This window comes from Ornithodoros turicata, chromosome 3, assembly GCF_037126465.1.
Source record: "Ornithodoros turicata isolate Travis chromosome 3, ASM3712646v1, whole genome shotgun sequence".
NCBI classification, from domain to species: Eukaryota; Metazoa; Arthropoda; class Arachnida; order Ixodida; family Argasidae; genus Ornithodoros; species Ornithodoros turicata.
In genome coordinates, this window is record NC_088203.1 from 47,291,340 (window position 1) to 47,305,133 (window position 13,794).

General features: G+C 43.9%; 2 long non-coding RNA genes across 2 annotated transcripts; both read left to right on the plus strand.

Moving 5' to 3' along the window:
• Window positions 1-2,467: 2,467 nt before the first annotated feature.
• Window positions 2,468-5,316, plus strand: LOC135387011 (uncharacterized). The gene is made up of 3 exons (XR_010420782.1): window positions 2,468-2,555; window positions 4,449-4,610; window positions 5,132-5,316. It is a non-coding gene; the product is annotated as an uncharacterized LOC135387011 (long non-coding RNA).
• A 139-nt stretch (window positions 5,317-5,455) lies between these two features.
• Window positions 5,456-7,738, plus strand: LOC135387012 (uncharacterized). Its single transcript, XR_010420783.1, has 3 exons — window positions 5,456-5,610; window positions 6,650-6,735; window positions 7,248-7,738. It is a non-coding gene; the product is annotated as an uncharacterized LOC135387012 (long non-coding RNA).
• The last annotated feature ends 6,056 nt before the right edge of the window (window positions 7,739-13,794 follow it).

Here is a 13,794-nt window from a genome sequence, read left to right on the forward strand (position 1 = left end):
TTCAAATCACTACGCGCATAACCGGCGCCATTTAATATGTCAACAGTAGGCGAGCGAAAATCAGTCACGCTCTAAGCGTAGGACGAAACCGAAACGATTGTTCGCGTTGAGAGGCTGTGTCACTTTTCATGCAACAAAACACATGCTTACCGTCGTTCAACGCTGTCGTCTCCGCTGTTGCTGCCGTTACTGTCTGTGTTCTAAGAACACGCTGTCATCACTGTCACCGCAGCAAACTGCTAAAAGAAGTGATATGAAACGGTAGCGAGACGTCGATCCATGGTAGATGAGCACGGGAGAACCGGGTGGCGGCTGACACTTTTGTAACTGCAAACGCCATGTACGTAGGAACGACAGTGTAGCTTAATTTTCACACGAACATCCTTCGCTTGTAAAGAGCCTTGGGTGTTCGAAGACGAAACGAAAAGCGGAACGAAAGAAAACGAATATGGAAATTCGGCTACAGAATCAGTTCGGAAAACACCCAGAGCGGTTTCAGGTTCAGGTTTAATTTCTTGAAAGCTAGGGGGCGCAACGCAACGCTACGATTATTTCATTCCAGTCGCATGTCCAATCCAATCCAAGTCGGCTCCTTAACCGCGAAGTGCATTGGCGGCACATAACGCAACGCTGTGAAGGAACTCCAATTTTTATTGTTTGTTGTTCGCGGGTTGTTTGAGCCGGTGAATCAGTGTCGTGTTCTGTAGTGCCGATTAACTGGATGAACGACGCATTTAATGGCTACTGTGGCGTGTCTGGTTGAAGTTGAGGGAACTGACTTAAAACGCAAGTTCTCATTCAACGACGATGGCGGTTCAACGACGCTTCGGAAATTGAAAATTGCTGTTAAGGAGTGCAACCTGTTGAGCGGTGCCCTGGCATGCACGGACGCCGTGTACAAGGTAGGTTGTTTTATAAATGGCTGTTATTGACGTTTGTTCCTGTTCGCGGACTGCACTAATTAGGGTGTCGGGCATAGCGTTCCTTTTGTGTGCTGATGTCAGTTTGGTAAACGCAGCGTTTAGTGTCCATGAAAATACGTGGAGACGCACGGAAGTGAAGCGTTTCACTTAAAAAAGGAAAGAAAAACAATCGTAGCACAATATAAAACTCTTTACGATGGTGAACGCAGCTCGCCTTACCATCAGTGTCACTTCAAATCACGACCTACTAGATTATAACAACCATGTCAGGCGCACCCCTTCTATGCGCCGCATTTTTGGAAGGTAGCGGTGGCGCTTCTGATCGTCCCAGTTATTGCTTCCTCAACTTCTACTTCAGCTTACCTTAGTATTTCTGTACAAGCGGTGGACGTTCCACAGATGTTTCATTCTGAGGTTGATTATCATCATCATTCTACGCGTTTTCATAGAGGCTATCGCTGTCGTCTGCTACGGTAGTCGTACACACGCTTCTGCGCGTTCAGAATTCAAATTTCCATCGTCCAATCGTGTTGTGCCGATCAGTAGCGCCCCTGGCGGATCGTGTGGACAGGCTCCTCATAGGGTTTTCTGATTATGACATGGTCGTTATAATCTAGTAGGTCGTGCTTCAAATAGCATTCGCTTTTTGTGAGTCGTACGTATAAAATACTATAGTCGCAGCGCGTCTAGTATGTTGTCTTATTTGGCAAGTAGTGCTGAGTATGAATGTGTTAATGATTTGGACATCCTGCAGATGTACGACACCGACTTTGACTGCTTTGTCACCCTAGTTGACGACGACATGATACCTCATCTGTCAACCGTACGACTTTGCAGAAACTGCGCATTGCAGTCTTCGACTTCTCAAAAGGTGCACTGAAGAAATTCATGCGCTAAATCCTTATCATACTCATCCCATTTAACTTCTTCCAGGACTTAGTTGTTGTACAAAATGAAGCAACTCCAGATTTGGTTGAACCAAAGCCAGGCCCCAGCAGCAATATTATGGTGCACACGTAAGAATGATATACGAGTACCTTATAATGTGTTAAAAAGCCTGTAGTTATTTACACAGGACACACATAAGCACACGGGTTTTATATATTTATTTTATTTACTATTTCACCATCACATAAACGGTGTATGTGCTGTCTATCAACAGGCTTGTTGCATTCTGTGTCCGTCTTTCCTTGTAATCACCGTACAGGCACCCCTTACTTAAAGACACTCACAGTACCTTTATAGCCTTAACAGACGCCAATTGCATTGCCCCTAACTTATGGATATTCCAGGGATAGCAGTGAAGACCGGGATGGTAAGGGATACAAACTGCCTGATTTTGACGGACTCCATGCAGCTGTGATGGCAGTCTCTAATGGGGAGCCCCTGAGATCTTCTCTTGAAATAAAAATAGTTGAGCTCCTGTACCAGTCTATTGTCAGGATGACACTGTAAGCATCCCCTATTGCACTTTTAAATTTGAATATGAGAACTTTATAATAACTTTATGATATCGTTACATGCCTTTCTTTTCTTGGTTGCAGTTATCCATCTCGTACTTTTTACCATAAGGTTGCGAGTATGTTTCTTGAGAAATACCCACACCTGGCGGACACAATTGGGGATGGGTTTGTAAGTGTAACTTTGAGCTTCTGTTTGTGCTTTTCTTTCCCGCTTGGTTCAGCTCTCGTCATTGCCCCAAAAAACGTGCTGCACGTAGGTGCGCAATCAATTGTGATCATCATGGTAACACTTATACACTGCAGTTGAAGACGTCAACAGCAAAACACTGAAATGTGTGCACTCCTATGACCAGGACATATTTATGCTGTAGAGTAAAGCCTTGTGAAATCAGCTTCTAGCCCACACCAGTATTCAACTTCAAGAGTGGAGACCATTCCACGCAAAGTGATCCAGAAGTGCCACTCAAGGCACCCCCCTCCCTCCAGAATTTCATGTCAACATTTTCGGTGGTTCCTTCGACTTGGAAAGCAACAAAACATTGCTCTCTGATCGTGAAAATGAACTGGTTGGGGTGCACAGCCCCTCGAAGATGCAGTGCCATGTAAGGCACAGAGCATGTTGAAAAGCGTCTTGTTTAATAGGGAACAGTTTATTTTGGCCGCCGCATGGTACTCCGAGCACAAAATAATTCAGTGCCAGAGGTGCACTGTAAGCCGCAGTGAAAAACTGGGAAGTTGTGGAAGTTCGACAAAATGCGCATTTTTGACCAAAAAATTCGGTTCGAGGAGGTCAGGATAGAAGTGATCAAGGTGTCATTCCATGCACCGTCTTCGTAGTAAGACGTCGAAAGTTAATCTTGGAGGTACTTCTCGTTAAACTAAAATAAGAGACTTAACTTAAGGTAATTTTGCAAACGTGTATACGCGCTATGGCACATGTAGCGAATGAACAAATGGGTGGGTAACTCACAAAGCACAATAAATGAAAAGAAAACACTAACCAGACACATTATTGAGCATGAAATAGCGATTGCAAGCGCTTGTTTGTCTCCTGAGAAGCCTGGCAGTTGTGCATTGAGCTCTCATCAATCAGGCCATCCTGTGCTCAACTGACGGGATGCCACTACGGACAAAAGCAACCATATGGTACCATAAAGCCCTATTTGTATGTCCTTCCTTATCCTTCACTTACCACCACCTGGAGCTGGCACATGATGACCAGACTGGTGAATGCGCAATGCACAACAGTTGAGTCTTGAACGAGGTAAACACGTGTTTGTAATCATTATTTGCTGTTCAATAATGCAACTGCTTGGTGTTTTCTTTCCATCTAGTTACCCGGCCAGCTGTTAATTTGCTACGATGGGCTGCAGCGCACATACATATTGCACAAGTACCTCCAGTTAATTGTTATTTGAGTTTAACGAAAAAGTACCTCCGATATTTTTTTTTCTATATCTTGCTAAGTAGATGATGCATCAAATAATACCTTGATCACTCTACTATCCTGACCTCACACTGAATTTTTTACTGCGGCTTACCGTGTACCAGTAGCACTGGGTTTTTTGTTCTTAAAGTACAACATGGGGACTATTCTCCAGAAAAAACTTGAGGACGAAATTTTAGATGTTTCTGTTGGAAAAAATGTGTAAACTTCCGCAGACTTCGCAAATCTCGTGCATGTAACAAGCGTCGAGCCCGTCAACTGCGACAGCAAAAATGGCTTGCTGAAATATGTTAAAATGAACTCTGTCCTATCAATAAAGACTCTAACATGCTCCGTGCCTTACGTGGGCCCTAACGTCTGCTCAAAACGAGGTAGCTGCTCGCCAAGCACTGCATTTTTGAGGGGCACATCATCCCATCAAGTTAAATTTCGTTATCAGAGACTGACGTTTTGTTGCTTTCCGAGATGTAATGAACCACCAAAAATCCACCATGCGTTCTGGGGGAGAGGGGAGGGTGGCTCATCTGGACCACTTGGCATAGAATGGCCAGGCTACGACAAAAAGATGAGACTGCCTTACATGTCAGCAGCTGAGATGACCAACTCCTTTTCCAGAGTTCTTGGATTGTCTCCCTCCGCAACAAATTTAAGAATGAGATAAGAAAAATGCAGCACAATGAACAGGTCATAGAAAATAGAATCAGATTTGGGAACAGGAAACGTCAAAGCGATACGGAACATGCATCACAAGCTGAGTTCCAAAGGGTGAAGCGTCAGGTATGATTTCTGTTCTAGTGAGCTCCTCTTTGCTCCTCCACTTGTGCCTTGTACCATTGGTATGCCATCATTTCTCTTTGTTGCTAGATACCTGATACTTTCCCACACATCATGTTTTAGCTTGGTATACTTGAATCTGAGTCCAGTGACAACAGTGTATTGAGCACTTGTTCGTATTTGCTGTTTGAAAATTTCTATTTCGTGAGAAGGGTTGAGGATTGGGCTAGTTGGTAATGAGACATCTGAACTGAGAGCGCAAGATACACGGACAAAGAACGGAGAGTTAGCGCCCGTCCTGTCTGTTTCTCTGTTCTTTGTCTGTGTATCTTGCGCCCTCAGTTCAGATTTCTCTTTCGTATATGTATTCTTTTACGTATTTCATGGTACTCGCCAGTACAGCTCAAAGTCGGTGTATCTGGACCAATTTGTTGTTTCCTTTGTTTGGTATAAGTAATGGTGGTATCAACTTTGTCGATTTTGCAAACTGATTCAGTGTTGTAATTTACCGGTTACGTTTCCAGCATGAAGGTCTGCCCAGTATTGCTGACCATGAAGACTGCACAAGCTTACAAAACCATGAAGAATGGCTTAAGAGTGAAATGGACAGAAATGCTCCTGACGAAGAACTAATAAAAGTTAGGATGGCTGCAACCCACAAAGTAAGGTGTGCAGACCTGGCAACAATGCCTGTATCGGCTGCTACTGAGAAGTACCATTACATCAGGGTTTCAGATCGGGTAAGATTGCAGTGTAGCACTTTCATGGTTTGAATGATCTCCATTGCCATCCTTGCTTTCAGTTCTTAAACGACTTTGCAAGCTTGACTGGCAAAGATACTGTGCAGGCCATAGAACATGGAGTCCAGGAGCTAGTCAACCTCACCCTGAAATGCACAATCCGTACCACAACTGATTCGCTGGAAACTTTGCAAGAGATTCCACATAAAGACGATACCTGCCCCAGACGAAAGAAACGTGTGCTACAGATTTATGTTGCATGCGTATGTAGTAATTTACTTGAGTTGACAGGCTAATCACTATATAATGGGTAGAGTGTGGCTACATGTTGCGTGTAGAGTCATTCCAGCTTAAACCTCCCTGTGCTGTTGCTCGACCAATGTCGATTTCCAAGAAAAATATATGGTGTTGGGACATGCATAAGCGTGCACCAGAAAAGAAATGTTTTTCCAACGCCGTTTAGAACTGCTGCAGGGCGGGATTGAACGTCGGCTCCGGGCGAAAAATCTGAGCACGCCTGGTCCTCTTGAGGGAATACGACTAGAAATAAATAAAAAATTCGAATTCGGTTGTTTTAAGGAAAAATAGTGTAATCTCTGACAGGTTCCGTACCTCAAGCGCTCAACGCATTAAAACATACTGGACAAGCAAAGTCAGCGCACATTGTCCCAAGTTCGGAATTTTTTCCCTTAGCAGTTGGGTAAAATTAGCTGATTATAATTTTCTCAGAAGTACCAATACGTTGCACAGAAAAATATTTTAGGTCATGTGACATATGGTTTATTTTCTAAAAATTGCAAAGTTGGTCTTTTGAGGAACACTTGCAAATTTTAATACAGCTGATTTTAACCAACCGTTGTTGAGGGAAAAAATTCTGAACTTGGCACAATCTTCTGGCACAAAATTCTGAACTTGGCACAAACTTGGACTTCACATGTCCAGTACGTTTTAATGCGCTAATTGCTTGAGGTTCGGAAGCTGTCAAAGGTGACAGTATCCTTCCTTAAAACTACCTAACTCGAATTGTTTATTTATTTACAGCCCTATTTCTTCCACAAGCGCCAAAGCACGCCCTGGTTTTTCGCCCAGAGCCGACATACTATCCCGCCTAACGGCCGTTCTACATTGCGTTGGGATTTTTTTTTTTTTTTTTGTGCCTGTTTATGTATGTCCCAACACCATGTATTTTGCTCTCGGAAATTGACGTTGGTCAAGCAACACCACTGGGACGTTTGAGCTGGAATGACTTTATAGTTACGGTTAGTTATGGTTACTGATGCACCTGCATTCTACTGGTTACAGATCTCTTCGCTGTTATTGCTCTTCATATTCTCAGCCGATCTCTTCATGAAGCGAATGGGATGTCACATCTCTTCGTGAGCGAAAATGTGAGTTTTCCCCAACATGAATCAGTCATTCCAGACTGAAATGTTGCTCCTGCTCATACTTTATAACATGTTCCATGACAGTCTATATTTAAAGTGTGTTAAGGTACTTTAGAGGTAATATCTCTCTACAGCAGGCGCTCCCTTTTTCCTTGTGTATTTCCTTCCAGAAAGAGAAGCAGTTTTTGAGTGCTCACATGCCCTTCCTTGATTGTTCCAGTTGTGGCAGCCTAGGCAGAACGCTGACTGGATTATTCCTTTTTTATGATTGCTTGTTATATTTTTTATTTGTTGACTTGTCTGTCATGTGTGCCTGAGTTATCCTGCTGTTGGGTACTCGGCATAGTGCATTTTGCCCAGTTGTGCTGGCCGTGCTTACCATTGTTTCTCGTGCACTGGAGATGCCAAAGCAAACCAGCTAACATGTCTTGCAAAAAATGTCTTCAAAGATCCATTCTGATTCATAAACAATGAAAGCAAGGCAATACTGATGCGTACTATTTTGCATATGACAGGTCGCATCGATGCCTTTGAAGCCGTGTGTCCAGTACTCTGGGGAAACGCTCGAGACAGCACAACATTTATACCTCCACGTTGAAGGGCTTAGAATCTTCAGGGTGATCGACGCTGAGGAAGGTATGGCTGCGGTATTCTCAAGGTTCTTCTCTGCGGTTTCAAACAAGGTATTGTAACAAGATCTTCAACACGATGACCTTCATCGAACGTCATTGGTACAAACTTCATACGACAAAGCCTAGAGCAGTTGTCATAAAACTTTGTAGTGTGCCCATTATACCATGCCCTCCTTGCTAGTGCCTTGCGAGATTTTTTAGTTCTTTTTTCATTTTAATATGTGCAGGTTGCTATGATGCTGCTCATTCGTTGTCCTCTGAAGAATCAAGGCAGAGCGATCTGCCATGCTTTATATACAGGCTTCGCCAAGATAAACTTCGGGGTTTGTAACGGAGGTAAAACGAATAAGAACAGTGTCGGAAAGCTAAAGTAGGTGTTAGAGGATGTATTATGCCCCAAAATTTTATGTCGATACTGCCATTTGGTCCGTTCCTCTGCGGATAAATCGTGAAAATTAGAAAACCGCCGCTGCCTAGTCGGCTATACCTGTGTTTCAGCTCCTTTCCGTCAGATGGCGAAACGGTTGAACGCGGCATTGCAGACGACATCGAAATCTGAACAAGTGGAACTGAATGCAGAATCGTACTCTGCAACGCCGCGTTCGACCGTTCCGCCTTAATCTTAATTAGCTTTTGACAATGAACTTCTGAATTATAAAACCTACAAGGTTGTCCCCGTGAGAACTCTGATCCCTTCCAACACCTAATACCATTCAAAGTGTCTGAAGAAAAATCCACTTGATGGGTCATCCGCAAATCATTTGTGAAGAGATCTCTTTTTTCCCCTTTATTTTGTGCATTGTGCATCTTCAGAAATGTCTTATCTTGACCTTCTATATGAGAGGGTGAAGGACCACACTCTTGCCTTGACTAACTGAAAAGGACTAAACGAAAGTAATCCATGATAAGGGCAGTTCACAGTTCTGATAGTGTCACTCAACACACCTTTTTATTTTTTTGTCTCTACGACACATGAGGCAACACTGTGCTTCATCCCCTCACATTGGGGACCAAGGGAAAACATGTTTGAAGATGCACAATAAGCAAAAAAAAAAAGCCTCATAGCCTCATAGCTCTTCTATTAAAAAGTTCATTGTTGAAAGTTAATGGAGACATTGCCTTAGGAGCTTACTGGTGCGCTCATAAGGAGTTCCCTTCAGCATATCCTATATTGTAATTGATTTAATCTCAGGGAATATATATATATATATGTATATATATATTATGTATATATATATATATTATATATGTATATATATATACATGTTTACAAAAATTGTTCACTGTTCGCTGGGACATACTATGATCAGTTGTGCTAGTCGCGCAAAACATTAATATGGGGCTGCAGATGTTACGATGCACAAGTTTTCTTTCATTTCAGTGAGTAAGACTGATGACAAATATATTTCATGCTCACTTTGCATATATTTTATGGAACCTGCAGCAATTGTCATTCAAATATCCCCAGTCGCCATTTCTTGATGTGATATTGTTTTATGTTACTCACAGGGTCACCAATTATGCCTTACCGTGCAGTGTGTAGACATGTTGAAAGTGTTATCTGTATTCTGTTCCTTCCATTTCGTCTTGCGACCTCTGGTTATATACTCAGTTGTCCCAGTCCAGCAAAACATTGCTCTTGGACTGCAGATGTTGCCATGCAGAAGTTATCTCATTTGAGTGAGTAAGATTGGCAGCTGATACTTCACGCTCACTTCGCATACATTCTATGGCACTTGGAGCAACTGCAGTTAAAATATTTCTAGTCCCTATGTTTTAATATAATTTTGTTTTATATGTTACTCACAGGGTCGTCATGCTTACCATGCAGTGTGTAGACATTTTATTGGAGGTATTTTCAGTGTATTCAGTCCATTTTATTTCAAGTCAGGTAGTCTCTGGTATTTGCTATATTTTACAGTGACTAATTTTTTTATTGCAGTGTGTGCAGCTCTAGTCATGTGAATAAATAATATGCCTGTTATTTTGTCACTTGTCTTGTTCCTGACCTCCACACAACACCCTTACTAAAGGGTGTTATTGCGCATGGGGGTGTAGACTTACACCAAAAAGGGAGTCAGTTAGGGTATCGTTCAATTACACCCAAAAGGGAGTTTTATTTTTTAGAGTGTGGGGTTATTCCCGTCACACGTCAAGGACCTACATTCCTCCGTAGGGGAGACAACCGTGCACTACAACCCCATTTTCTATTTGTGTGCGTTGGGTCACGTTGACCAGTCGAGTCATTTCGAAATATCTCGAGCACCTGTCCGGTTCTAGAGGGGAAAACTCCAACCCGAGGGCCTGCTGCTTACGGCCCGTTGGCCGATGAAGACATTCCCCTAGCTGAGCTGCGATCCCTGCAGAGGCTCACTGCGACTGCCGTAGATGATGCTGCGGTTTCTGACTACGTTGACGATGATAAGGATGATGACGCGTGTGCAGCTATGACTGATGACGGTGTGATTGCTGCTGTTGCCTCCGATGATGTGCAGCAAGACAGTGCCGATGACGCCAGTGAGAAACAAGGCTCCGACATTGACACTTTGCGTCCGCACTGACATTCTTCGAGCAGCGCAACAGCGTGGCTCAACTCTATGCAATTAGCAAAAGTTTGCAGGAATTGAGTGCCTACACTACTATGTAACAGCTGTCATTGACGAGATTTCTGTGTTTTAATTAAACCTTGCTCTGTAGGACGTTTCTATTCGGTCGTTTCATTTTTCCGGATGCCCCACTATCCGGACGATTTCGCCGGGAACGGCACCGTCCGGATAAACGAGGGTCGACTGTAGTATTCTGTCTCCCATAACCAGTAGTTTCACAAATCTCCTGAAGGTTGACAGGCAAACGTTAATTGACCACCAAATGGTTGATCCTACCTTGAAAGAGCCCTATTTCTGGGCAAAAGAAGGAACAGAGAAAAGGAACGTAAGGTTATTTTTGAAGGAAGGAGTTCTGTACCGTTGCTTTTACGGGAAGAGAGGAAGCGTCTTTAATCAGCTGGTAGTACCGCAACAATATCGCGAAAACCTCCTTCAGCTTTGCCATACAAATGCGTGGTCGGGGCACCTAGGGTTCAAGAAGACCAAGAAGAGACTCTTACAAGAATTCTGTTGGCCTTGTTGCTTCAAGGCAGTCGTAGAGTATCTCAGATCATGCGATACGTGCCAAAGGGTTGGTAAGCCTAATGAAAAGGGTAAAGCTCCGCTAACGCTAGTGCCGATAATAACTTAACCCTTTCGTCGTCTTGTGATTGATGTGGTAGGACCACTGCCGGTTACTGAGTCGGGGAATAAGTACAGTTTGACAATGATTTGCCCCGCAACAAAGTTTCCTGAGGCAGTCCCCATGAAACAAGTAACTTCACCAGAAGTTGTAGATGCTTTATTATCAGTGTTTGCAAGAGTTGGATTTCCTGCAGAAATTCAATCAGATCGAGGAAGTGTCTTCACTAGCGAACTGACGGGCACCTTCTTTGAAAGATGTGGTATAAAAGTTGTCCACAGCTCTGTTTATCACCCACAACCAAACAGTGTAGAAAGATGGCATTCAGGCCTAAAACGTACCCTGAGAGCGTTATGTTTTGAGAATAAAAAGAGTTGGGATTAGTGCCTCTCTGCAGCACTATTTGCCTGTAGAACTGCGTGTCATGAAACCACAGGCTTCACTCCTGCGGAACTAGTATATGGTCGCGCACTAAGATCTCCCATTAGAATGTTACGGGAACTATGGGAAGAGCAGGGAGAAGTTTCGACAGTAGTGCAGTATGTACTTGATTTGTTAGAACGCATGCACCTAATGCAAGATGTTGTTAAAGAAAACATGAAAGAGGCTCAAACCCGAACAAAACGCTACTATGACAGACATACCCGGCAACGTAAGTTCAATGAGGGGGATAAAGTACTGATCTTGAGACCTGTTAGGCAAAACAAGCTTCAAGTTCATTGGGAAGGCCCTGTCGAAATTTTGCACAAACTTTCGGATACGAACTATGCAGTTCAACTAGGCGGGAAACGAAAAAAGATTCAGATCTATCACGTAAACTTGATGAAACCGTACGTGGAACGCCAGTGCGTAGTTAATCTCACTGTAAATGTGCCTGAAGAGATGCCACTAGGAATTGCTGAGACACCAGAAACAGCGGATACGTTTTCAGTCAGTGAAGTTATCGCGAAGGCTTGTAAGGCAACTAACTTGTCAGATAGTCAATTTGAAGGCTTCAAGGAAGTAATTCAAGAGTTTGGTGACCTATTTGCTAAAAGACCTGGGAAAACCAGTCTCATTGAACACGACATCGAGCTTTCGGCAGAGAGTGTCGTCCAAGCAAAGCCTTATCGGCTTTCTCCCAAACAGAAGGACATCATCGGACAAGAGGTTAAGAAAATGCTTGATCTCAATATTATCGAACCGGGAGATAGCGACTTCACGTCTCCAATCTTCTTAGTAGAGGCACCTGGGAAAGATCCTAGGCCCTGTATAGACTATCGCAAACTTAACGCGATTACTAGAGACCAGCCTTATCCTATCCCTAACATTGAAGAAAGAGTGGAGCAGATTAGCAATGCACGCTACATATCCAGCTTGGATCTCATTCGTGGGTATTGGCAGGTCCCACTAACCGAGAGAGCGAGCAGATATGCTGCCTTCATCTGTCACTTAGGTACATTTCGCCCCCTAATGTTGCCTTTCGGCTTAAAGAACGCTCCGTTCTGCTTTTCAAGACTAATGGACAAAGTTTTAAGAGGAACCGAAAATTTTGCTTTGCATTATTTGGACGACATAGCCATTTTTTCTAATTCTTGGGAGGATCATTTAAGACATCTAAGAGCTGTGTTTAATCGTCTGCGTTCAGCAGCACTTACAGCTAAAGCTGAAAAATGTCAGCTAGGCTGTGCTGAGATACAGTACCTGGGTCACATTATAGGGCAAGGTAAACGACGGCCCATGGACGTTAAAGTAGCCGCGCAGTGAAGGAGTTCAAAAGACCACAAACAAAGTCAGAATTGCGGACATTCTTGGGGCTTGCTGGTTACTACCAGCATTACATCGAGAATTACTCTGGTATCGCCAGTCCACTTACTGATGCTCTGCGAAAAGGGGAGCCGAATGATATCAGATGGAACGAAGAAAGCGAAAAAGCTTTTCAGGAACTGAAAATGGCACTAGTTAGTAAGCCAATACTAAGAGCTCCAGACTATGACAAACCTTTTTTTGTCCAGTGTGACGCTTGTGACCGTGGATTAGGGGCAATTTTGTGCCAAAAGGAAGAAAGCGGACAAGAACATCCGATTCTCTACGCTAGCCGTAAGCTAACGATTCGCGAGCAAGCGTACAGTGCTTCTGAAAAGGAGTGCGCTTGCCTAGTGTGGGCTGCTCGAAAGTTCAGCTGCTATCTCTACGGAACTCGTTTTACTTTTGAAACTGATCATTGTCCACTGCAGTGGCTAGAAAGCATGTCTCCCAAGAACGGGCGGCTTCTTAGATGGAGTTTAATTCTCCAAGAATTCAATTTTACCGTGAAATACAAGAAAGGGAAGCATCACGGTAATGCTGATTGCTTGAGCCGCTACTCCTGTAGCTAGGGGCTAGAGCAGAGGTTTCTTTATGGGTCTTTGTTTCAATTCGGGATTAGTTGGGAACCCGGAGTTTGGGTTGACTTTTGGGGGGGGGGGGGGGCAACGGACCTGTTCTCCGTAAGGTAGGATTTTAGTAGGTTTCTTTGGTGTTATTGGAGTATTTCTTGGTGTGTATCAGGGAAATTTTGCCGTTTGTTCGGTCGGTGTTTGGAGGGCTAGATTTTGCTTGCTCGTTGCGCCCTGAACTTTGTACAAGTATTCGCAGAACTAAACGACCGCTCAAGCATTTCGTGGAGCCAGTCGTGCATCTTCGGCCTTCCTGCATCATTATCAGGATCGACTGTGTCGACCTCTTCGAACGGCGGAGGAGCTGTAACGACTCTGCCCTCAGCTTCATCAACATGGGCATCACCGCAAGGCTCATGGGTATCGTCAGGGTGCCACGAGGAAGGTGGAACACTTGGTGGCGATAAAAGGAACCGGCTTCTGGCAAGCGGGGTCTTTCTGCTCCGGCTCTTGATGTTGCTGCCTCAGGGCTTTGATTAAACGTCTCACTTTTGTAGAGGTTGTCGTCATGCTTGCCCTGGAGGGTCACTACAAGCCACGTTATCAACGGTCTGCTAAATGTCTCTAATGTCATTCACTTCCACTTTCTGCTCCGCGCGACCAACATGACCAGCCACGACGTAGACAATAAACGCGATAACACAAACAACCTTGCAGATGGCGCGGCGGATCGTAGTTCGTATAGCGGCGAAGTCACTGAAAGCTTTATAATATAGAAACCATGGAAGTGAGCGTCATTGTTAAATTGACGTTTAGCTGTAAGAAATTGTGCGTCAACTTCGTTC